The sequence below is a fragment of the Microtus oregoni genome, unplaced genomic scaffold, assembly GCF_018167655.1.
Source record: "Microtus oregoni isolate MIOR12 unplaced genomic scaffold, Mior012 000029F_ref0000214, whole genome shotgun sequence".
Taxonomy (NCBI): Eukaryota; Metazoa; Chordata; class Mammalia; order Rodentia; family Cricetidae; genus Microtus; species Microtus oregoni.
In genome coordinates, this window is record NW_024543088.1 from 7,407,566 (window position 1) to 7,432,843 (window position 25,278).

Genomic DNA, 25,278 nt, shown 5'->3' on the forward strand with positions numbered 1-25,278 from the left:
CAGAAGCTTCTCAGTTTTAGTAGGTCCCATATATTCAATGGTGCCCTTAATGTCTGTGCTGCTGGGGTTATACCTAGGAAGCAATCGCCTGTGCCTATCTGTTGTAGGGTACCTCCCAATTTCTCTTCTATCAGGTTCAGTGTGCTTCGACTGATATTGAGGTCTTTGATCCATTTGGACTTGAGTTTTGTGCATGGAGATAGATATGGGTCAATTTTCATTCTTCTACAGTTTGACATCCAGTTGTGCCAGCACCATTTGTTGAATATGCTTTCTTCTTCCATTGTATACTTTTAGCTCCTTTATCGAAAATGAGGTGTTCATAGGTTTGTGGGTTAAAATCCGGGTCTTCTATACGATTCCATTGGTTGACTTCTCTGATTTTATGCTAGTACCACACTGTTTTCATTACTGTAGCTCTGTAATAGAGTTTGAAGTCAGGGATGGTAATGCCTCCAGAAGATCCTTTATTGTATAGGATTGTTTTGGCCATCCTGGGTTTTTTGTTTTTCTATATAAAGTTGATTATTGTCCTCTCAAGATCTGTGAAGAATTTTGATGGGACCTTGATGGGGATTGCATTGAATCTATAAATTGCCTTTGGTAGAATTGCTATTTTTACTATGTTGATCCTCCTAATCCAAGAGCAGGGGAGGTTCTTCCATTTTCTGGTATCCTCTTCAATTTCTTTCTTCAATGCCTTAAAGTTCTCGTCAAATAGATCTTTTACTTCCTTGGTTAGAGTTACCCCAAGATATTTTATGCTATTTGTGGCTATCGTGAAAGGTGAAGCTTCTCTGATTTCCTTCTCTGCTTCCATATCCTTTGTGTATAAGAGGGCGACTGATTTTTTTGAAGTTGATCTTGTATCCTGCCACATTACTAAAGCTGTTTATCAGCTGTAAAAGTTCTTTGGTGGAGTTTTGGGGGTCGCTTATGTAGACTATCATATCATCTGCAAATAAGGAAGTTTAACTTCTTCCTTTACAATTCAAATCCCATTGATCCCATTATGTTGTCTTATTGTTATTGGTAGAACTTCAAGCACTATATTGAAGAGGTATGGCGAGAGTGGACTGCCATGTCATGTTCCTCTGTTTAGTGGGATGGCTTTGAGTTTCTCTCTGTTTAATTTGATGTTAGCTGTCGGCTTGCTGTATATAGCTTTTATTATATTTATGTATGACCTTTGTATCCCTAATCTCTCCAATACTTTTATCATAAAGGGATGTTGGATTTTGTCAAATGCTTTTTCAGCATCTAATGAAATTATCATATGGTTTTTTTCTTTCAGTTTATTTATATGATGGATTACATTGATATATTTTTGCATGTTGAACCAGCCCTGCATCTCTGGGATGAAGCCTACTTGATCATTATGGATAATTTTCCTAATGTGTTCTTGGATACGGTTTGCCAGTATTTTGTTGAGGATTTTTGCGTCAATATTCATGAGTGAGATTGGCCTGTAAGTCTCTTTCTGGGTTGAGTCTTTGTGCAGTTTTGGTATCAGAGTGACTGTAGCTTCATAAAAGGAATTTGGCAATGACTCTTCTGTTTCTATATTGTGAAATACATTAAGGAGTATAGGTATTAGGTCTTCTTGGATGTTCTGGTAGAATTCCGCGTTGAAACCATCTGGTCCTGGGCTTTTTTTTTGGTAGGGAGGTTTTTGATAACAGCTTCTAATTCTTCACGACTAACAGGTCTATTTAGGTCATTAACCTGGTCCTGGTTTAACTTTGGTATATGGTATTTATCTAAAAAAGTGTCCATTTCTTTTACATTTTCCAGTTTTTTGGCATACGGGCTTTTGTAGTAAGATCTAACGATTCTCTGAATTTCCTCTGTGTCTGTGGTTATGTCCCCCTTTTCATTTCTGATCCTATTAATTTGTCTATTCTCTCTCTGCCGTTTGATTAGTTTGGATAGGGGTTTATCAATCTTGTTGATTTTCTCCAGGAACCAGCTTTTTGTTTCATTGATTCTTTGGATTGTTTTCTGTGTTTCTATTTTGTTGATTTCAGCCCTCAGTTTGATTATTTCCAGTCTTCTAATCCACCTTGGTGAGTCGGCTTCTTTTTTTCTAGAGCTTTCAGGTGGGCTGTTAAGTCTCCAATATGTGCTTTCTCTGTTTTCTTTAAGTGGGCACTTAGTGCTATGAACTTTCCTCTCAGGACTGCTTTCATAGTGTCCCATAAGTTTGAGTAGGTTGTTTCTTTATTTTCATTGAATTCCAGGAAGACTTTAATTTCTTTCTTTATTTCTTCCTTGATCCAGGTGTGGTTCAGTAGTTGACTGTTCAGTTTCCATGAGTTTGTAGGCTTTCTGGGGGTAGCAGTGTTGTTGAATTCTAACTTTAATCCATGGTGATCTGATAAGACACAGGAGGTTACGAATATTTTTTTGTTACTGTGGAAGTTTGCTTTGTTACCAAGTATGTGGTCAATTTTCGAGAAGGTTCCATGATCTGCAGAGAAGAAGGTATATTCTTTCCTATTTGGGCGGAATGTTCTATAGATGTCTGTTAAGTCCATTTGATTCATTACCTCCATTAATTCTCTTATTTCTCTGTTAGGTTTCTGTCTGATTGACCTGTCCACTGGTGAGAGAGGAGTGTTGAAGTCTCCTACTATTAGTGTGTGCCGTTTGATGGCAGCCTTGAATTTTAGTAATGTTTCTTTTACGTACGTGGGTGCTTTTATATTAGGGGCGTAAATATTCAGGATTGAGCCGTCATCCTGACAAATTGTTCCTGTTATGAGTATAAAATGTCCCTCTCCATCTCTTCTGATTGATTTAAGTTTGAAGTCAACTTTGTTAGAAATTAGTATGGCCACACCTGCTTGTTTCTTAGGACCATTTGCTTGATAAACCTTTTCCCATCCTTTTACTCTGAGTAGGTGCCTGTCTTTGTGGTTAAGGTGTGTTTCTTGTAGACAGCAGAATGTTGGATCCTGTTTTTGTATCCAATCTCTTATTCTGTGCCTTTTTTAGGTGAGTTGAGCCTATTGACATTAAGTGATATTAATGACCAGTGGTTGTTAATTCCGGTCACTTTTAGTAGTAGAGTTTGTGTGTTTCCCTTCTTTGAGTTGTGCTGGTGAAGGGTCTCTAGATGTTTGAGTTATTGTGGTTATTGTTGGACTCCTTGGTTTGTGATTTTCCTTCTATTACTTTCTGTAAGGCTGGATTTGTGGCTATGTATTGTTTACATTTTTTTTATCCTGGAAAATTTTGTTTTCTCCATTTATAGTGAATGAAAGCTTGGCTGGGTATAGTAGTCTGGGCTTGCATCCATGGTCTCTTAGTTTCTGTAGTACATCTATCCAGGACCTTCTGGCTTTCATTGTTTCCATAGAGAAATCAGGTGTAAGTCTGATAGGTTTGCCTTTATAAGTAACTTGGCCTTTTTCCTTTGCAGCTCTTAATATTCTTTCTTTATTCTGTATATTTTGTGTTTTAATTATTATATGGCAAGGAGATGGTTTTTTTTTTTTTGGTCCAGTCTATTCGGTATTCTGTATGCTTCTTGAACCTTCAAAGGAATACCTTCTTTAGGTTGGGAAAGTTTTCTTCTATAATCTTATTAAATATATTTTCTGGATCATTGAGCTGTACTTCTTCATCTTCTTTTATCCCAATTATTCTTAGTTTGGTCTTTTTATTGTGTCCCAGATTTCCTGAATGTTTTGTGATGAGAATTTGTTGGTTTTGCTGTTTTCTTTGATCAGTTTGTTTATTTTCTCTATAGTATCTTCAGTGTCTGAAATTCTTTCTTTTATCTCTTGTAATCTGTTGGTAGTACTTGTCTCTGTATTTCCTGTTCATTTACCCAGATTTTCCATCTCCATCCTTCCCTCGGTTTGTGTTTTCTTCATTATTTCCATTTCATTCTTCATGTCTTGAACCGCTTCTCTTACCTGTTTGATTGCTTTTTCTTGTTTCTCTTTGTTTTCTTGGGTATCTGTGAGCACTTTATTCATTTCCTCTACCTTTTTGTTCGTGATCTCTAATTGTTTATTGCAGTTTTTCACCTCCTGTTTAAGGTCTTCTATTATTTTCATATAATTCACTTTTGAGTCAATTTCTTCTAATTCTTCTAATGTAGGGTGTGCAATTCTTCTTATTTCAGGATCCCTGGATTCTGGTGATGTCATGTTGCCTTTCAGGTTGTTGGAGGAATTCTTGCCTTGGCGCCTTCCCATCTCTTCCTTCAAATGGAGCCAGGAGAGGCCTGGTGTCTTGGTCCAGTCTTTGCTATGACTGACTCTCTGGTTGTAACTCTTCAGTGTAGAAGCTGGAACTGTCCAGTCCAGATGGAATTCCTCAGCACCGAAACATAGACGCCTGGTAGTCCAATGACCTGAGGACAAAAGGGAGAACTAGGGGGGCAGGACGGGGAGGAGTAGAACACAGGACATCCTGCTGCAAAAGCTGAAGGTGCGAGTGCTCCCTTTGGGGAGGGGGGTTCCTTGAGGCCTGCCCAGTAGGCAGGCACTCACCTCTCTGGGTGGGTAGCCTTAGTGTAGGAGCAGAAAACTGTTTCTGAGCAAAGGACCTAGCAGATAATGCAGGCTTGGGGGGGGGGGGGGAGTCAGGTGTAAGAAAGACAGCCCTTCAGAAGAAGCTGGGGGAAGGGGGCCTGTGTCTCTTCCGGGACAATCCGCCCTGGATCGCACACACTCACCCGTCCAGATGGAACTCCTCAGTACATAAACAGGGCCACCTGGTAGCCCGATGATCCGGGGACAAAAGGAAAAAACCGGGGAGGCGGGACGAGATCCAGGAGTGCACAGGCACCCCTGGTGCACAAGCTGAAGGTGCCCGGGGGCTCCCTTTTGGGGGTCCTTGAGGCCTGCCCGGTAGGCAGGCACTCACCTCTCTGGGTGGGTAGCCTTAGTGTAGGAGAAGAAAACTGTTCCTGAGCTAAGAACCTAGCAGAAAACGCAGGCTTCTGGGGGGGGGGTCGGGTGTAAGAAAGACAGCCCTGCAGAAGAAGCTGGGGGAGGGGGGCCTGTGCTCTCTTCCGGGACAATCTGCCCCTGGATAGCACACACTCACCCGTCCAGATGGAACTCCTCATTACCTAAACAGGGCTGCCTGGTAGCCCGATGATCGGGGACAAAAGGAAAAAACTGGGCAGGCGGGGCGAGATCCAGGGGTGCACAGGCACCCCTGGAGCACAAGCTGAAGGTGCCCGGGGGCTCCCTTTCAGGGGTCCTTCAAGCCTGCCAGGTAGGCAAGCACTCACCGCTCTGGGTGGGTTGCCTCAGTGTAGGAGCAGAAAATTGTTCCTGAGCAAAGGACCTAGCAGAAAACGCAGGCTTGTGGGGGGGGGGGGGGCGGTCAGGTGTAAGAAAGATAGCCCTGCAGAAGGGGATAGGGGAGAGGGGCCTGTGCTCTCTTCCGGGACAATCTGCCCCTGGATAGCACACACTCACCTGTCCAGATGGAACTCCTCAGGACCTAAACAGGGCACTCTTCTTTTTATTTTTTATTAAAAATGTCCACCTCCTCCCAGCCTCCCTTTTCCCTCCCCCTACCTCAACTACCCATGCCTCACTCCCCTCCCCTTCACTCTCCAGTCCAAAGAGCAGTCAGGGTTCCCTTTCCTGTGGGCATTCCAAGGTCACCCCCCCCCCTCCATCCAGGACTAGGAAGGTGAGCATCCAAACAGGCTAGGCTCCCACAAAGCCAGTACATGCAGTAGGGCCAAAGGGGAGTCAATTTAGGGTTGGCAAGAGCCTTGACTCTAGAGGGGTTCCCAGGGGTCCAGAGAGATGTACCCAACTAAGTCCTTGGGCAGCTGAGGAGAGAGAGCCTGAAATGGACCGATCCTATAACCATACTAATGAATATCTTGCATATCACCATAGAACCTTCATTTGGCGATGGATGGAGATAGAGACAGAGAGCCACATTGGAGCAATGGACTGGGCTCCCAAGGTCCAAATGAGAAACAGAAGGAGGGAGATCATGATCAAGGAAGTCAAGACCGCGAGGGGGGCACCCACCCACTGAGACAGTGGGGCTGATCTATTGGGAGCTCACCAAGGCCAGCTGGACTGGGACTGAATAAGCATGGGATCAAACTGGACTCTCTGAATATGGTGGACAATGAGGGCTTCTGAGAACCACTTTTCATTTCTTATGTTCTTAATCTGGATATTCTATTTCTGCCTTTTGATTAGTTTGGATAAAGGTTTGTCTGTATTGTTGATTTTCTCAAAGAAACAGCTCTTTGTTTCATTGATTCTCTGTATTGTTTTCTTTGTCTCTATTTTGTTGATTTCAGCCCTCTTTTTGATTATTTCCTGTTTTTTACTGCTCCTGCATGAGTCTGCTTCTTTTTGTCTTAGAGCTCTTAATTATGCGTGAGCTTTCCTCACATTCTTTCTGTGGGCACTTAATGCTATGAACTGTCTTTTTAGCACTGCTTTCATAGTGTCCCATAGGTTTTGGTACACTATGCCTTCATTTTCGTTGAATTCTAGGAAGTCTTTGATTTCTTTCTTTATAGCTTCCCGAGACCCAGGGGTGGTTCAGTAGAGTACAGTTTATTTTCCATGTGTAGTGTGTTTTCAGAAATTAGTGTTACTGTTGAATTCTAATCTTAAACCACAGTCCAATAAGATCCAGGGCGTTACTCCATTTTTTGTATCTGTTGAGATTTGCTTTGCTACGAAGTATGTGATCAATTTTAAAGAAGGTTCTGTGAGGTGTTGAGAAGAAGGTATATTATTTCACGTTTGGGTGGAATGATCTGTAGGTGTCTGTAAATTACATTTGATTCATTAATCTGTTAGTCTTCTTATTTCTCTTTTAGGTTTGTCTACTTTATCTGTTCATTGGGGAGAATGGGGTGTTTAAGTCCCTAACTATTAGTGTGTGGGGTTTGATTTACAATTTAACCTTTAGTAATGTTTCTTTTACATATGTGGGTGTTCTTGTATTTGGGGCATTAATGTTCAGGAGTGAGACTTCACCTTGATGGATGGGTCCTGTTATGAGTATAAGGTGTTTTTCTCCATCTCTTTTGATTGATTTTAGTTTGAAGTCTATTTTGTTAGATAATAAAAGAGCTACACCCACTGTTTCTTTAGGTTCATTTGATTGGAAAATCTTTTCCCAACTATTTACTCTGAGTTAATATATGTCTTTGAGGTTGAAGTATGTTTCTTGTATACAGCAGTAGGCTGGATCATGCTGTCATAATCATTTTCTTAGCCTGTGACTTTCCATAGGGGAATTGAGTTCACTGATATTAAGAGATAATAATAACCATTGTTTGTTAATTCCTGTTAGTTTTTGATGAAAGTGTGTGTTTCCCTTCTTTTGGTTTTGTTGGTGTGAGGTTATATGATGTTGTATGTATTTGTATGTGTGCAGGTAGCTTTGTTTGGTCAGAGTTTTCCTTCTTGTACTTGTGTAGTGCTGGATTTGTGGATAGGTATTGTTTAAATCTGATTTCTCATGGATTATCTCGTTTGCCACTGGTGATTTAAAACTTTGCTGGCTTTAGTAGTCTGGGATTGCATTTGTGGTGTCTTCAAGTCAGGAGTACATCTGCCCAGGATGTGACTAGAACAATGGAAGAAAATAGTGTACTACAGAAACATACAGAAAAAATCATAAAGCACAATTAAAAAACAAAACAGTAAATAACATAAAAAATATTTAAGGTGTAGTTAAGTGATCATGAATAGGTTAAAGAATTAGAATAGGAAAAAGACAACACAGAAATGTATGATGAAGAATATAATTATACTGTCCATTAGGACATGTTCTTGGTGGTTTGTTTTTTTTTTTATCCTATATTCTCCATGATGATTCACGTAGAAAAAAATTGATGAAAGGCAAGGTGCTCTTTGTAATATTATATCTAATCTAGAATACCAAATTTATGGGATTGCTGATCACAGAACTGTTTAGTCATATTTTTGTTGGTGTTTTTATTGATTCTTTGGAAATTTTGCTGAGTAACTTATTGTACTTTAGTTCATATGGATCTTGTGTTCTTGAAGCAGTGATGGGAACCTGTAAGGAAGAGTCAGTTTTGGATGTCAGCTGATCCAAGCCATGCATCAGCTACACAATCTACATCCTTTACTTGTCCTTTATAAATCTGCCCACAGATTCCCAGCACTGATTCAGGACTTAGAAATTAGTCTCTTTATACCTCTCCATACACAGGTGTCAGCCGTTCCATGGTCTTCCCACTGATGTCATTGGAATCATATGCAGTAGAAATTTCTGCTACTTTCTTGGATATGGAAATTCTGCCTTTGCTACACATCTTATGTTTGACATATTTTTATTTGACAGCAGTGTATGCCCACATGGTTGCTGCTTTACAGCTCATGTTTCTTCAGCCTGTGGTTTCTAAAGAAAAATTTGCCATGAGGATAGATAATTAAGGGCACAGGTGAAGTCTGGAACTTCACATGAAGATAATCTGGCTCCCATTCACATACCCCATTTAGGCCCATAGGTCAGAAGCTTAACTTGTCCTACTTGGTTTAATACTTCCAACACACAGATTTTTAGTATAGACTGTATTTGGAGTATGTCTTTTAGAATATTGATATGCAAGAACACATCAAATTTTGGGATGAACTCTTGTATCCTTAGAAATTTTTACGTGGGCACTTGATAAACTCTTTCCTTTCATGACAGGGAGTCTTGACATTCCAGGATGTGGCAATTGATTTCTCTCCAGATGAGTGGGACTGCCTTGACTTTGCACAAAGGGCTTTGTACAGGGAAGTCATGTTGGAGAACTACAGTAACATGGTCTCTGTGGGTGAGACATTTTTCTTTCCTGATTCCTTCTTTATCATATTTGTATCCTACCAGGATGTTTTACATCTATGTCTGAATTGTCTGCCTCACTTTTATTTGCCATTTAATAAAAATCTTGGAGTTCATTATGTAAATCAAAATGTTTTGTGTAACTTTATCTTGTCAATATATTCCTGAACCCTGGAGATGATATTTATCCTTCAAACTTTCATAATACATTTTAGTTTTCAGACACATCATAGATTATATATTGATTTGCATCTTAATGATTCATAATGTGTTTGCATTTGATCCAGTAGTAATTTACAAGGAAACCAAGGTATACAATATTAACAAAAATGCTTTTGAGTGTGTTAAAATATTTGGAGATAGCAATAAGAAAATCATATTTGGAATTTTAAATTATAGGCTATCTTATATAATCAGCATGGTGGTTTATGAGAAATCCATGTGTTTTATTGTTATTCCAAGTTATGGTCATAGGTCTCTTCCAATATGCAGGTCTTTCAGTGTCAAAACCAGACCTGATCAGCTTTCTTGAACAAAGCAAAGAGCCCTGGAATGTGAACATACGAGAGGCAGAAGGCAATGAACAAGGTAATCATAATGAAGCATTGGCACACGGGAAAACCTAGGGCATGGAGAAATTCTGCCCTGAAGTGGGATGCATGGTGTAGGAGAACCATTATGTTTTCATTGGTTAATCAATAAAAAAACTGCTTGGCCTGATAGGGCAGAACGTAGGTAGGCGAAGGTAAATTCTGGGAGGAGAAAATCAGAGTCAGCGTGAGAGAACCAACGTGGAGACACCAGGTCAGATATGCTAAATCTTTCCCAGTAAGCCATGACCTTGTGGTAAACACACATTTATAATAATTGGTTAAATCAAAATGTGAGAGTTGGCCAATAGGAGGCTAGAGCTAATGGCCAAGCAGTGTTTCTGTGTGGTTATGTTAGGTGTAAGCTAGGGAACAAAAGGCTCCCTATCCCTGTAAGAGATGCACAAATATTTCTACATAAAATCATGTAAAAATTCACATTGAATGATTATTCCAAATTACTTTATATGTAAAATGACCTAACACTTACAGGAATTCCCCATAACCAGCACTTGAAGGATATCACCACACAACTCAATGGAATTTTTGTGCATTCTTTTCCCCCCATAATGTTAAGTTTTGGAATGTATATTTTTTAATTGAAAAACTTTCTGCCTCCTCCCCGCCTCCCATTTCCCTCCCCCTCTTCCCACTCCTCCCTCTTCCCCACACTTCTCTTACCTTCCCCCCATTCCTTCCCCCTCCCTCTCCAGTCCAAAGAGCAGTCAGTGTTCCCTGACCTGTGTGAAGTCCAAGGTCCTCCCCCCTCCATCCAGGTCTAGGAAGGTTAACATCCAAACAGGCTAGGTTTCGACAAAGCCAGTTCATGCAATAGGATCAAAACTCAGTGCCATTGTCTTTGGCTTCTCATTAGCCCTCATTGTCCCCCGTGTTCAGAGATTCCGGTTTCATCCCATGCTTTTTCAGTCCCAGTCCCGCTGGCCTTGGTGAGCTCCCAATAGATCAGCCCCACTGTCTCAGTGGGTGGGTGCACCCCTCGTGGTCCTGACTTCCTTGCTCATGTTCTCCCTCCTTCTGCTCCTCATTTGGACCTTGGGAGCTCATGTATTTATTTTTATTTATGACCTTACAGTATCTTTATGTACATTACACCTTCAAAAGTTTTGTTTTGCTTTGTTTTATGCAATTTTGGGGGTACAAATATGTGTCTTCTCTCTACAAATACTTTTTCTTTATTTTCCATTCTTCTCTGATACTATCTGATTTCTTTATTCTGGTTTTATTATTTTATTGTTATTCTTTAGGTGCCTATTTGTTTTCAAATAAGTAACTGAAATTGGGTAAATTCAGACATACGTAAAGATGGGGATGATCTCAAGGCATTTGAAGGATGAAAAGTTATAGTCAGAATATATTTTATGTAAGCATCTATTTTCTATATAAAAAATGTATCTCTGATAAAAAAAGATCAGTCCTAGTGAATTTCCCTGATGTCTGATATTTTATGGATCTCTTCCTTGAGGTATACATGATTGTCTGTAGACCAGTTAGTAGTAACAGTTTCCTGTTCATCATTTGTTATTTCCTTATTAATTAATATTCTGTCTAATTTCTTTTTTGTGTATGTGTTGTCAAATTTAATTTTTTATTAAAAATTTCCACTTCCTCCCCACATCCCATTTCCCTCCCCCTCTGCCCATCATCCTTCCCCCCTCCTCTCCAGTCCAAAGAGAAGTCAGGGTTCCCTGCCCTTGGAAAGTCCAAGGTCCTTCCCCCTCCATCCAGGTCTAGGATGGTGTGCATCCAAACAGACTAGGCCTCCATAAAGTCAATACATGCAGTAGGATCAAAACCCAGTGCCATTGTCTTTGGCTTCTCAGTCAGCCCTCCTTGTCTGCCACGTTCAGAGAGTCCGGTTTGATCACATGCTCCATCAGTCCCAGTTCAGCTGGTCATGGTGAGCTCCCATTAGATCAGCCCCACCGTCTCAGTGGGTTGGTGCACCCCTCGAGGTCCTGAATTCCTTGCTCATGTTCTCCCTCCTAGTGTTCCTCATTTGGACCTTGGAAACTCAGTCTGGTGCTCCAATGTGGGTCTCTGTCTCTATCTCCATCAATCTCCGGATGAAGGGTCTATGGTGATATGCAAGATATTTATCAGTATGGCTATAGGATCGGGACATTTCAGGCTTCCTCTCCTCAGCTGCCCAAGAAACTAGCTAAGGATATCTCCATGGATACCCGGGAACGCCTCTAGAGTCAAGTCACTTGCCAACCCTAAAATGGCTCCCTTAATTTAGATATATACTACCCTGTTCTAATTTCTTAATATTACTCAATTTTTTCATTTCAAGGGATTGTGGAGATGAGTTAAATCCATTAAGATAATGCAATTTTATGAGTGTACTTTATTGCATTTGGGTTGTATTAGTTACTTAGTCGTTGTATTAGTTACTTATTATCTATTGCTGTGATAAAACTCCAGGATAAAGGCAATATATAGAAGAAAGAACCATGACAATGAATCAGAGGTAGCAGTTGGCAAGGGGCTAGAGCAGCAGTGAGAGGTTTCATCTAGAATCACAACAGAAAGTAGATAGCTCACTGTTGTTATTAGAAGGGTACAAAATTCTCAAAACCACTGTCCAAGGACATTGGTGTTCCAGTAAGTTTTTTTATAATGTATTTAATGTATGTTATAAAAGATATCCTATCCATTTACATTAAGAAGTTTATTTCATTAGAATAAATGAATTGAAGTTTATTTTATATAATACGCCATCTTGTATATATGTCTATATATATATATAATTGTGTCACTTATATATCTGAAAAACATTCACCTAAGTATACTAATTCAGATAATTATATATTTTTCTTTCTTCCAGTTTTATATTCTCTTCAAACACAAAAGAATAGACAAGATTGTATCCAGAAGTTGGTGTCAGGAATAGCTGTAAGTAGTGACTTTAAAACCTTCATTTTAAGGAGGATTTCAATATTTGGTGAAGAAAGAAAAGAGAATGGATTATGTCGTGATTGAAATAATCTCTATTCATCAGCCATCCTGGGTTTGTACTAGAAATAAAGGTCAATAATTTCTACCTTATCTGGAAAGATTTCACATTAGATCGCTTACAATTTCAGAAGCAGTTTCTTCAGTAAAAAAATACAAATAAATTTTAAAACACATTTGTCTACAAAGAACATTGAAAAATCTGAAAATTGAATGACGTGTATTCTATTAAACATTCTCCAGAATTTTCTCAACAAAATTACATTTTGTTACAAGATATTCGTGAGATAAACATGAGAAGTTTTTCTCAATCAAGTGAGACTGAAAATATATCAAAAAATTTTCAGTCATGAGAAACATTACACATTTACTGATCTTATTAAAGCCTTTCCTAGGAACTCTAATGAATAGTTTCAGAATGCTCTTCTTAAAGTGACAAATTTCCAAAAATGAAATCACCATATGTCTTTTCTCATTATATAAGTTCATAGAAGAAGTCTGTTTTTTCTAAGAGCCAATACATACATAAGTGTAAGGATGATTTTGATTGTAACAAAACTTCTTTTTGTTTCAGCATGACCAGAAACAAGGGAGGCATTATTTCAACAAACAAAATGAAGAGAGACAAAACAATTATATAGAATGTGGAAAGTGCTTCAACAGATATGCATGCCCCACTATGCATAAGAGAATTAATACCAAAGAGAAGGCATACAAATGTAAAGATTGTGGCAAGTCATTTATCTATCTCACAAACTTTCAATCTCACCAGAGAATCCATACTGGTGAGAAACCTTACAGGTGTCAAATATGTGGCAAGTCCTTTACCCGGGTCCCAAATCTTCATATTCATAACAGAATTCATACTGGTGAGAAACCTTACAGGTGTCAAGAATGTGGAAAGTCCTTTACCCAGAACTCAACTCTTCTATCTCATCAAAGAATTCATACTGGTGAGAAACCTTACAGATGTAAAGAATGTGGCAAGTCCTTTACCTCGGCCTCAGATCTTCAGAAACATCACAGAACCCATACTGGTGAGAAACCTTATAGATGTCAAGAATGTGGCAAGTCCTTTACTTGGGTCTCAAATCTTCATATTCATCACAGAATTCATACTGGTGAGAAACCTTACAGATGTCAAGAATGTGGCAAGTCCTTTACCTCGGCCTCAGATCTTCAGAAACATCACAGAACCCATACTGGTGAGAAACCTTATAGCTGTCAAGAATGTGGAAAATCCTTTACCCAGTTCTCACATCTTCTTATTCATCAGAGAATTCATACTGGTGAGAAACCTTACAGATGTCAAGAATGTGGAAAGTCCTTTATCCAGGTCTCAAATCTTCATATTCACCACAGAACTCATACTGGTGAGAAGCCTTACAGATGTCAAATATGTGGCAAGTCCTTTACCCAGGTCTCAAATCTTCATATTCATAACAGAGTTCATACTGGTGAAAAACCTTACAAGTGTCAAGAATGTGGAAAGTCCTTTACCTCGGCCTCGACTCTTCTCTATCATCAAAGAATTCATTCTGGTGAGAAACCTTACAGATGTCAAGAATGTGGCAAGTCTTTTGCCAGGGCCTCAGTTCTTCATAACCATCAACGAATTCATACTGGTGAGAAACCATACAAATGTCAAGAATGTGGCAAGTCCTTTACCCAGCTCTTATCTCTTCACAGTCATCACAAATTCCATACTGGTGAAAAACCTTACAAATGTAAAGTATGTGGCAAGGACTTTAAAACAAATTCAAGTCTTAGAAAGCATCAGAAAATGCATGTAATGGGTACATTTCATGAAACTTGTTAGTGGACCTCACATTAATTCATTGTACAGATCTTCATGCATTACCCAACTTATTTCACAGACTCACATCCTTCAATTCATTTTCAAATCTTAGTCAATACTTAGACAGCTACACAGTTCTTATGAATTTAGAAACATTGTATCCAGACTTAAACTTTATTATCATCAAATATTTAGTGTAAACACAATTTATGCATCATTGTTGTACACATACTAATAAAAAATTAATTAGTATGAATAGGCAAGTATTTCTAGTTGAACTAAATTAACCAATAATGTTTCTTGACTGTATGTTAAGATAATGTGTAACAAAAACAACCTATGTCAAAGTAGTTCAGATTTTGATGCACATTTAATTTCTTGGCATATGGTTGCTTATATAATGAGATTATATTCTATATAACATTATTTTTCTGTGATTTTTGTGATTCTTGAATAAATATAAGCTTGTTTTAAAATTCAAGTCTTTTAATTTGTGTCTTTGCAACAAAACAGTTAAACATTTTGCCCAATTTTTACTGCACATTCTTCTGATATTCTATTCTCTAATAGTAGAGTATCATAAGTGTGAACACTTCCATGGATGAGCTGGTAGGACAGAGGATGACACACTACATAGATTACTTTAAACTTTTATAATTGTGGTACAAATCAGTGTGAGGTAGATGGAAGATATCAATGTGCATGAAAAACTGCACAAGGAAAAGCTACAAGGCAACAACATCAAAGATCTGTATTTAGAGGGGCTCCCAGGTGCCCAAGCTGAGGTTCCCAGTTAGTTCCTTGGGCAGCTGAGGATACGGAACCTGAAATGACCCTATCCTAGAGCAATACTGACGAATATCTTGCATATCATCATAGAACCTTCATCTGGTGATGGATGGAGATAGAGACAGAGACCCACACTGGAGCACTGGACTGAGCTCCCAAAGTCCCAATGAGGAGCAGAAGGAGGGAGAACATGAGCAAAGAAGTCGGGACCACGAGTTATGCACCCACCCACTGAGACAGTGGAGCTGATCTATTGAGAGCTCACCAAGACCAGCTGGACTGTGACTGATAAAGCATGGGATAAAACTGGACTCTCTGAACATGGCGAACTATGAGGGCTGATGAGACGCAAAGGACAATGGCAGGGGGTTTGATCCTACGTAATGTGATGGCTTTGTGGGAGCCCAGCCAGTTTGGATGTTCATCTTCCTAGATATGGACGGAGGTGGGAGGTCCTAGGTCTTACCACAGGGCAGAACACCATGACTGCTCTTTGGACTGGAGAGGGAGGGGAAAGGAGTGGGGGGAGGGGGAGAAGGGTGGGAGGAGGGGGCGTAGGGGGGGAGGAGGGTGAGGGAAATGGGAGGCTGGGAGCAGGTGGAAACTTTTTTTTTCTTTTCCCCTTTTCTCAATAAAATATATATATATATACATATATATATATATATGATCTGTATTTAGGAAAGCAGGAAATGGGAGAGGTGGACTTCTCCTGAGAGAAACACATAAACTGATTGTCCAGTAAACAATGGCCAATATGCCTGAAAATATAGAGAATTATAACCTTTTATGGATTGGTCTCCTTGTATTTAGGAACATATGTATATACAAATTTATGTATCAATATAGCAGTGCATGAATAAAGGACATAAACTGGAAAGAGAACAGATATTGTGGTATATAATAGAGTTGGATGTAGGATATCATAAGTACAAAATTAATCTTATTATTTGGTACATTTTAATTATATAAAATAAGTAATGTGTTTGTATACACCCCATTCTTTCCCTGTTATACTCCCTCCATCTAAAATATTTGCCCTCTCAATCTTGCAAAAATTTTCATCCACTTTTTATTTTTTTTCTAGATTCCATTTATGAGATAAGATGAGTGTTATTTGTATTTTGGAGAGTTGTCTATTTCTTTGACTTAATGATCCATAGTTGCAACAATTTTATTGAGACATATAATTTTTCTATAATTTTATTCATTGATCGATTATCTTGCAATATTTATTTTTTTTACATTTTCTTTATCCATATATTTCGATATATCGGTGGTTATCTAAGGTCATTCCCTGAATCATCTGTTATATGAAGTGCAGTGATAACAATTACACACAAACTCACGCATATGTGATTCAGCATCGTGAACTCACTATGATAAGTATGCATATCCAGGAGTGATTCAGCTGGTATGTCTATGGTAAATTTTCAGTCATATCTATCATTATAGGATCCACAGTACCTGGGATGTCTTATTTTACAGTGACCATAGCATATGAGTTCTTTTTTCCCACTTCCTTTGCAGTTTTTAGAAAAATTTAGAGTTGACAAAAAAATGTAATCACTAAAAAGTCACCCAAAGCTGGGATTATGGAACACTCCAAATATTATGTCGTTTTGTGAGAAATGAGTCTGGGACCAAAGAAAAGGACTACAAAATCGAGAGTACTTGAGCCAGGTTATAAGTTCTAATGAAAATGTATTGTAATGAAAGTGGTTGCCATGACTTACCTTGAGTGGTCAGAGCTTGAACTCATATTACTAGGTGCCTGGGTACCTCAACGTGGTCCACTTGGTAAGCAGAAAGTACTTGTGAGTAACTAGGGCAACTTTGTACACATATTTGTATCTCATATGTATGTTGGCACTTGAGATACTGTCTTAGATATGCTGATTATGAAAAAATGTTGTCAGCATGCAGACAATAAAACTCTGCTCTTTATCATCTACCATACAAAAACTGCACCAAAAGTGTCATGGATATCAAAATGAAACCTGATACCCTACAAATTCCAAAGGACACAGTAAAGATAATCCTCCAACTTTTAAGCACAATTAAGGGGTTTCTGAATCGGACTCTTGTCCAATAGTACAAGAGACCAAAAATCAACTAATAGGAGCTTATGAAATTAAAACTTTTTATTTCAGCATAAGAAAATATCATTTACATGGGGCATACAGAATATGAGAAAATCACTGGTGCAACGGTGACGTGAGAGTTATTGTGTATTTCACTTCCTGCTGATCTGGTGAGGCCTGAACTCTAGGTAGGAATCAGTACCTGGTCCTGTGTCCATGGTCAAAAGACCATGGAAGAATGAGGCATATATTCCTTTAAGATGAAGCTACTGTTGTTACTTTGTGTGAAAAGAGTAACTTCTTTGTAAATATTTCCGATTCTATGGATAGATGTCTTCAGCTGTCAGCCTTGGTCAGAGGTTATTCTTTATGGATTGCACAGCAGCAAATGTGCAGCCTCATAATTTCAAAATGTTGGAATGCCCCTGAATGATCATTCCTAAATATGACCTGTAGACGATCCATTCCCCCTAGACACAGGGGATGTCATTGAAGTGGGTCCTGAATGTCCTGGCTGAGGGTGAGGAGGACTGCTGTGCCATGCTGTCTTTGGGCATGACCCAGCCACTGCTCACTCACAAGAGCTGTTATCACCTGCAGCTTCAGGTGACCATGATCAGAACTGACCATTAACCTATCTGTCGTGAACCACACAGCTTGAGGAGACAGCCTGCTGGTGGAAGAAAAGCCTCCTAAGCTTTTGTCTCAGGATATAAAATAAAAAGAAAGCTCAAAGATGACCATTTGTATTACTTATCAGTTCCCCATTTACCCCCTTTCTTTATCTGTCTCCAAGAGAAGACTGTGTCATTCCTATTCCCTCAAATTAATGAGTTTATTGAGATTAATACAGGAATATAGGTACAGAATTGCTTGCAGGAGTATGAATGACTCATATCTGTAGTATCACAAAGGCTCCCATCATAATGGGGGACTCAGGAAAACTAGAACCATGAACTTGTCTGCATGGTTTGTTTGCAACTGACGGAGACAGAGGTTCTTATTTCTTCAGTTCTCCTTACTTACCACATAAGTAAGTTTGAGAGCAGAAGGTCCTTACTAATCTTTTAGCTCCTGCCTTCCCAGCCATGGTTTAAATGCTAAGTCTTATGAACTCCCTTTCTCTTTCTGTAGAATTTTGTGAGACTTAAGGAAATTCTCCTACTTAGGGAAGAGCACACCTATTGTAAATCCCATATCAAACAGTGATTCTCAAAAGCATACATGCTAGGTATAAAGAATGATTGGTTTACATTTTGGACTGTACAGCTGTATGCATTTACGTATATGCATGTAACAGCAATGAATGAAGACATGTCATAAATGAGAAACAGAGCAAGGGAGAGTGTAGGGAGGGTTTGCAAGAATGAAAGGGAAGAAAAAAATGCAATTATAATCTCAAAAATAACAGAAACTCTTCATGTCAAAAAAGGAAATTTTTGCATATTACTTCATGCTTTCCTTAAAATGTTAGTTGGTTCCACAAGAGCGCAGTCTACCATGGAGCTCTGCAAAGACTCTAAACCTGCACACCAGTCCTGATGTCCCTGGTGGAGCAAACTTTATTGTTTACCTCCTCTGTAAGCACAGCTCCATCATGTTCAGTGACTCGGCCATAAACACTGCTTCTCTCATCCATAGTTTTTCAGGAAAACCTATCATTCCTCAGCTTCCACTCCATGATATTTGTGAGAACTCTTCTTGAGATAGCCAAGCATTCCGGAGCTTACAGGAGTTGTTACAATTTCCAGAACCTCCCCCAAATACTGCTACCAGCCAAGATAGCACCTTTCAAAACACGTATTTCAAATTCAAACCGCATTACCTTCCCTGAATGTGCAGGGCACCATTCCTAATCTGAGGACCTGGCTGGAATAAAGGGTGGAAAAGGAGAGAGGAAATGAGCAGCAGAAGATAAGCTACTCTGCTGCATGCGCCACACCCACTGCTGTCATAATCCACTAAAATCTACGACACAGTGAACCCTAAAAAGCCTTTCCCCCTCATGGTTGTTGTTTGTTTGCTGTGCTTTCATTTTCATATATTATGTCATAGCAACATTAAGTCTAATTGATAGAGAATATACTAATTCCTTATAAAAGATTTTTTATAAATAAAAAAAACAAAACAAACAAACGGCATGGAGTTAGGAATGTTGGAAATAGGAGCGTGGATCAGGAATTGTTTAAGAGGGATGAAGGGAACTATGATCAAAGTATGCTGTACACATGGACGAAATTCTCACAGAATTATAAAATTGTCTATGTTAAAGGTCACAGCTCAATAGCATTAAAATCTTATGGAAACATCTTTTGAAAGAAGGAATGAGGAAGTCACTCTCGGTGAAATTGAGATTTTGACATTGGACTAGAAGCATTTTTTTTTTTTGCAAACCCAAATAATGGGGGTCTGGCCCAGTTGATTCTCTTGTGCTTTTAATTGTCTTCTTTCTTTTCCTTAGGAAGAATTACATAAAGCCTGTTATTCTTATTGTGCAATTCCACAACGTTTTCATCATTTTCAGGGAAAGGCTGTCATAAGAGGGATTTCATTTTCTTTCTTTCAGTGAATAAATATTTGACTGTGAAGTACCCTAGCACCTGACTGAAATGTGGGAAGTATGTGACTCAGTTACTTAATTTTTTTTAAGACAAGTTTTCTTTGTGTAGCTTTGGAGCCTATCCTGGAACTCACTCTATTGAACAGGATGGCCTGATATCAGTTACTTAATTTTAAAAAGAATTCACCATTGTTTCTCTATTCCCTGAGGGCTCTGTAATTATCTTGGATACTTTCTGTACTAGGGTTTTTATTGCTGTGAAGAGACACCATAACCACAGCAACTCTAATGAAGAAAAACCTTTAATAGGGTGTGGCTTACAGGTTCAGAGGTTTATAGTCCATTATCACCATTGCAGGGCCTGGAGACAAGCAGGTAGACATGGTTCTTTAGAAGGATCTGAAAGTGGAGAAGGAGCTACACCTTGATCCCACAGGGAAGAAAACATGCTCTGAAACACTAGGCATTGCTTGAGTATATGACACCTCAAAGCTCTCCTGCACCATGACATACATCCCCCAACAAGGACACACTTACTCCAGCAAGGGCACACCCTTAATAATATAAGATCCATATAACCTTAGAGGGCCAATTGTATCCAATTAACACACTTCCAAGATACCCTTAGAAGGGAGATAAGCAGCTTTATGGTGTCTCTAATAGAAAAGGTTTTTGAAGAGGAGAGCACTGTTTTTTAAGTAGGAAAACATAATGATTTGGCTGACAAATAGGAAGTTTAGAAAAAGCACAGTAAATGCAGAGAAAAAAAACTACTTTTTCCTTCTGCACATCTTAGGTTCCTGTTGGGGACTCCACAGCATAACAAGATTAAGAAGAAAAAAGCATGAAGACTTACCTAGCACAGGCTTTCACAAGTACAGAGCCTTCCTGAAGAAGGAAAGCCTACAACAGTGCTTAGACCTGAGATTTTCTATAACAGTTGATGGAAAATGGAACATTATAGAGCACGTGACAAAATAAAACAAGTAAGAGTCAAGCAGGGGAATGCAAATAGAGAGAGCTTTTTGCTCCTGTCCTCTGTTGGTGCCTTCATCAGTCTTCAGATATGAAGCTGCTCTTTCCTCCATGGAGGGACTTGTGGTGCTTCTGACCTGCTTCATGAAATTGTCAGAAAGCCCTAACTTTTTAATTTTAATTATTTTTTTCCTTTCTGTTATTTAATTAAAAAGAAAATAATCTTTTTTCATTTTACATACCATCCCAGTTCCCATTCGCACCCCTCCTCCCGTTCTCTCCACCTTACCCACCCCAACTCTCCTCCCATCCACTCTTCAGAGAGTAAGGCTGGGTCCTGAGGTAAGCTGATTCTCAAATTCCCGAGAAACAGCCATACTGATTTCCATAGGGTTTGTACAAGTTTACATTCCCACCACCAATGGAGGAGCGTTCGCCTTACTCCACATCCTCTCCAGCATAAGCTATCATTGGTGTTTTTCATCTGAGCCATTCTGCCTAGTATAAGATGGTATCTCATAGTTGTTTTGATTGCATTTCCCTAATGACTAAAGATACTGAACATTTCTTTAAGTGTCTTTAAGCCATTTGACATTCTCTGTTTAGAATTCCCCGTTTAGTTCTGTACCCCATTTTTAATTGGATTATTTGAAATCTTCATGTCTAATAGCTTGAGTTCTTTATATATTGTGGAAATCAGTCCTTTGTTTGATGTAGGATTGGTGAAGATTTTTTCCCATTCAGTAGGCTGCCTTTTTGTCTGATGGAGGAAGGCCATTGGTTATTTAATGAAGAAACTGCTTGGCCCTGATAGATTAGAACATAGGAGGGTAGAGTAAAAAGAACAGAATGCTGGGAGGAAGAGGAAGTGAGCTCAGACTCGATAGCTTTCCTCTATGGGGCAGATGCGATGAAGCTCCGACCCAGGATGGACATAGGCTAGAATCTTCCAGGTAAGCGCACCTTGTGGTGCTACACACATTAATAGAAATGCATAATCAAGATGTAAGAATTAGCCAGTAAGAAGCTAGAGCTAATGGGCCAGGCAGTGTTTAAATGAATACAATTTGTGTGTTGTTATTTTGGGGCATAAACTAGCAAGGCAGCCAGGAGCCAGGCTGTGGAAAGAGGCCTGCAGCTCCCTCTACATTTGTCTAATTGACTGTGCCCTTGCTAGGCTGTATAAGCAGCTTCATGGGAAGAATAGAGTCCATCCTCACATTCATTCTTATACTCAAAATATTGTCTAGTCACCATGTTTTCAGGTAGCATATTCTGAGCACTACAAAGCTCTGGGTATAATTTCTGAGTTGCATTCATGTATGATCCTGAAATGCAGCATTTAGTGCAATTATGAATTTAAACATTAAACTTAGTATACTCTGTTCTGTGTAAATCATTTTGAATCATCTTTTCAGTTTTCATTGTTTAATGAATATCTGGAGACTGAAATATACAAGTTAATTCATCTAACTGGAATAGTCTTGACTAAGTCTTTGAGACTTTAGTATTCAGAAGATTAACTTCTGAAGTACCTTGGAAATTTTAATTTGACACTTGTAATAACATTATATTTAGATGTGTGTAAAGTCTATAGTGATTAAATGCTAAAACCTGGACTATCCACAGGAATATGCACAACACTAATAACCAATAGATTTACAACTAAAAAATACATCAGGAACACCAGACAGATTGTCAGAGGCACAATGCCAAGAAGGAGCATGCCATATCCTTAACTGCCCCTGGAATCTTCCTTGACAATTTTTCATATTCAGTGGTGGTTTCCATTAAGAACTCGCTTACATACATGGCAGTGTAACTTCACTTTGTTTTTCCCTGAGTGTTACTTTGATCAAGCAGTTTCTTCAAGCTATACAGAAAACAGTCCTTCCATAAAGGGTGAGCTTTATTTAAGAGTACGAGTCATTTGAAGCGAATGTCTGAATAATCGTTCACTTCCTAAGTGCTTGAGGCTCTGCCATTTCAGTATTAGAGGAACTTCAACTTCCCAGCAGCACCATGCTCAAAGAGTCCCCTCAGGAGTGTCTCTGTGAGAAACAGAGCCTCATCCTGGCCAGAACAACTTCTTGAGTGTAATGATCAGACTGCCTAATAGTGCTGAACACAATCAAATAAAATATAAAACATACTTTTATTCTGTCTCTTGGGATAAAAAACCTAACCCAAACTCAGGTTAATGTACAGAAATCCTTGGGATACTTATGGAAATGAAGGATTGCTTCCCTGTCACTATGGGAGATTGAATTGGGTACCAGAATTCTCATCATAGTCCATATGAAAATAAAAGGATTAACTAGGTTAAGTTCATAGTACTGAAATTCTTTCTGATGAATATAGCTTCTCCTCCATCTATTAAAAACACATAGAAATTTATAATGTTTCATCCCTTAAATTCCAGGAGTCAGGATGTAGATAATTATAGATCTTTGAGAGTTCAAAGTCAGCCTAGACTACATAGTGAAATTTAGGATAGTTTGGCCACAGGGTGAGAGCCTGTCTCAATAGTCAAAACAAAAACAATAAAAGGAAGTTATTTTAAAAGGGGGCAGGCATGGTGATGCACACTTGTAATCCCAACACAAGGGATGCAGATGCATTTGGATATTTGTAGGCCAGCACAGTCTACACAATGAATTCCAGTACACCCAGGAATACATATGGTGACTCTGTCTTAAACATCATTAAGAGCAAGAATCTGACCAGAAAAAGCATAACACATGAACCTACGTATTAGAATAGTTTATGTCAGGAAGGATATAATATCTAGGGCATTTAAAAACTCCTTTCACTTTTATTTTAGATGTGAGGGTGATTTGCCTGAATGTTTGTTTCTGTAGCACATGTTTGCAATGCCCAAAGAGGTCAGAAGAGCTCATAATATCTTCTGCAACTGGAGTTAAAGAGGTTTGTGAGTCACCTTTTGGCTGAACAGACTGCAACCAGAGTACTCTGCAAGAGCAATCATACAGTGAAATTTTATTAAATTATCTGAGGAATGTGTCCAGTGACACATCTTTTGTACTTTGAATTATGCCTTGCAGAATATTCCAAGGTCAGTTTTCATTGCTCTGTGCAGTCAACAGAGGGTGCAGCATTCATTATCCACCTGATAAATCAGCATGTACACTTTTTACACATGCACTCCAAGTATTTCTGATTTCCACCGATGTGGAAAGATGCTGATGTATATGTAACATCATTATACAAGGCTGATATTTTTTATCTGAAATATTTTGGTGATGTAGTTTAATATGTATAGTTTTGTTTTAAGTTCTTCTCTGAGATAATTCTATTCCTAGAAGTATGTACTAAGTTTAGCCCGAGTTGAGGGCTGCAAGCATCAAGCAGGAAGCATTTGCAGACTTAATGGTAAATATGCATAGATCCCTTAAAAACCCTTTTGACTGGTAGAGGAGTGGGCAGGTAATTCTGTTAGGATGTCTGTATGTGAGATCTCTGAAACCTTTTTAGAAATTAGAGGTGCGGGTAACATAAAGGCCTGTTGTTTTTAGGGCACATCACTCAATAATCTTAAGTAAAGTGAGTAGATGATGAATGCTGTATTAGCCAATTCTTGATGATTTAGCCAAACTCCCAATGGTGTTACTATGCAAAGAAAAAAACTTTAAGCATTAGAAGACACAAGTTGCATTTACTAAAGAGTACAGACTTAGAAGAAGATTCTGTTGGAAGCAGAGGTAACAGAAATTATTATGTTTTGGGTACATGAGTTTTCTTTGCTAGGCAAATGTCCAAGCAGAAATAATACAAGTACTTACCTCACAATTTTAGAAGCTTTGTGCAATAGTGGAAAGGAACAGAGCCTGACTCCTTCCGGTCTGATTTGTGTGTCCTGGGAAGATATCAGAGAAGATAACATGCTTATTCTGGTACCATGTTCTGGCCCTGCAAAGTGCCAGAGTGAACCATTGATAACCTCAGCATCTCCAACCATGTGAGTGTTTGTGAACTCTGCCAGTTTTCTCTTGATTTCTGAGGTCAGACTTGAGAGTTATGTGTGCACTTTGAATAGGCTTGAGGAGGCTGTGCCCTAGGTTCCTGAAAGATGACAAGGGAAGGAGAAAAACTAGCTGGCAATGAGACTCCATTTTCTCTAGAGTGATGGCTTAGGGTTGTCATCCTGAGACTGAGAATCACAAGATTGTGTTTTGAGAATCAGGTAGGCCAAGTCTTACCTCTAAGTTCATTTCATGAACACCTTCCAGATTCCAAGGGTGGGCTGAGAGGAAGCATTGTGGATGGCAGTTGCTGTCCCCTGTCAACTGAATCTCAGGACATTAGGAGGAGAGTGAAGTGTCTTTGTATGCAAGATTGGTGAGATAAGAGGGAGGCACATACAGATTGGTTTTGTGCTTATTTGTCTAGGGTGGATAAGTATATCTCCTGGGCTGGAGAAGTGTGTTCATGGAAGTATGACATTTCACAATTAATTATTGCAAAGGCCAAACTGTCTGAATTACCAAGGATGCAACTGGGTCCAGGCCTCTTTCTTAGTTGTTGGAATTTGCTGGTGATCCTTTATACCTTGCTTTCTAGAAACTCACAGCTCACCTTGATTTGCAAAATCATATTTTCTCCCTCTCTCTCTCTCTCTCTCTCTCTCTCTCTCTCTCTCTCTCTCTCTCTCTGTGTGTGTGTGTGTGTGTG

General features: G+C 39.0%; 1 pseudogene; it reads left to right on the forward strand.

The window, feature by feature from the left end:
* The window catches only part of LOC121464654, a 117,864-nt pseudogene that overhangs the window by 66,131 nt on the left and 26,455 nt on the right, over positions 1-25,278 (forward strand).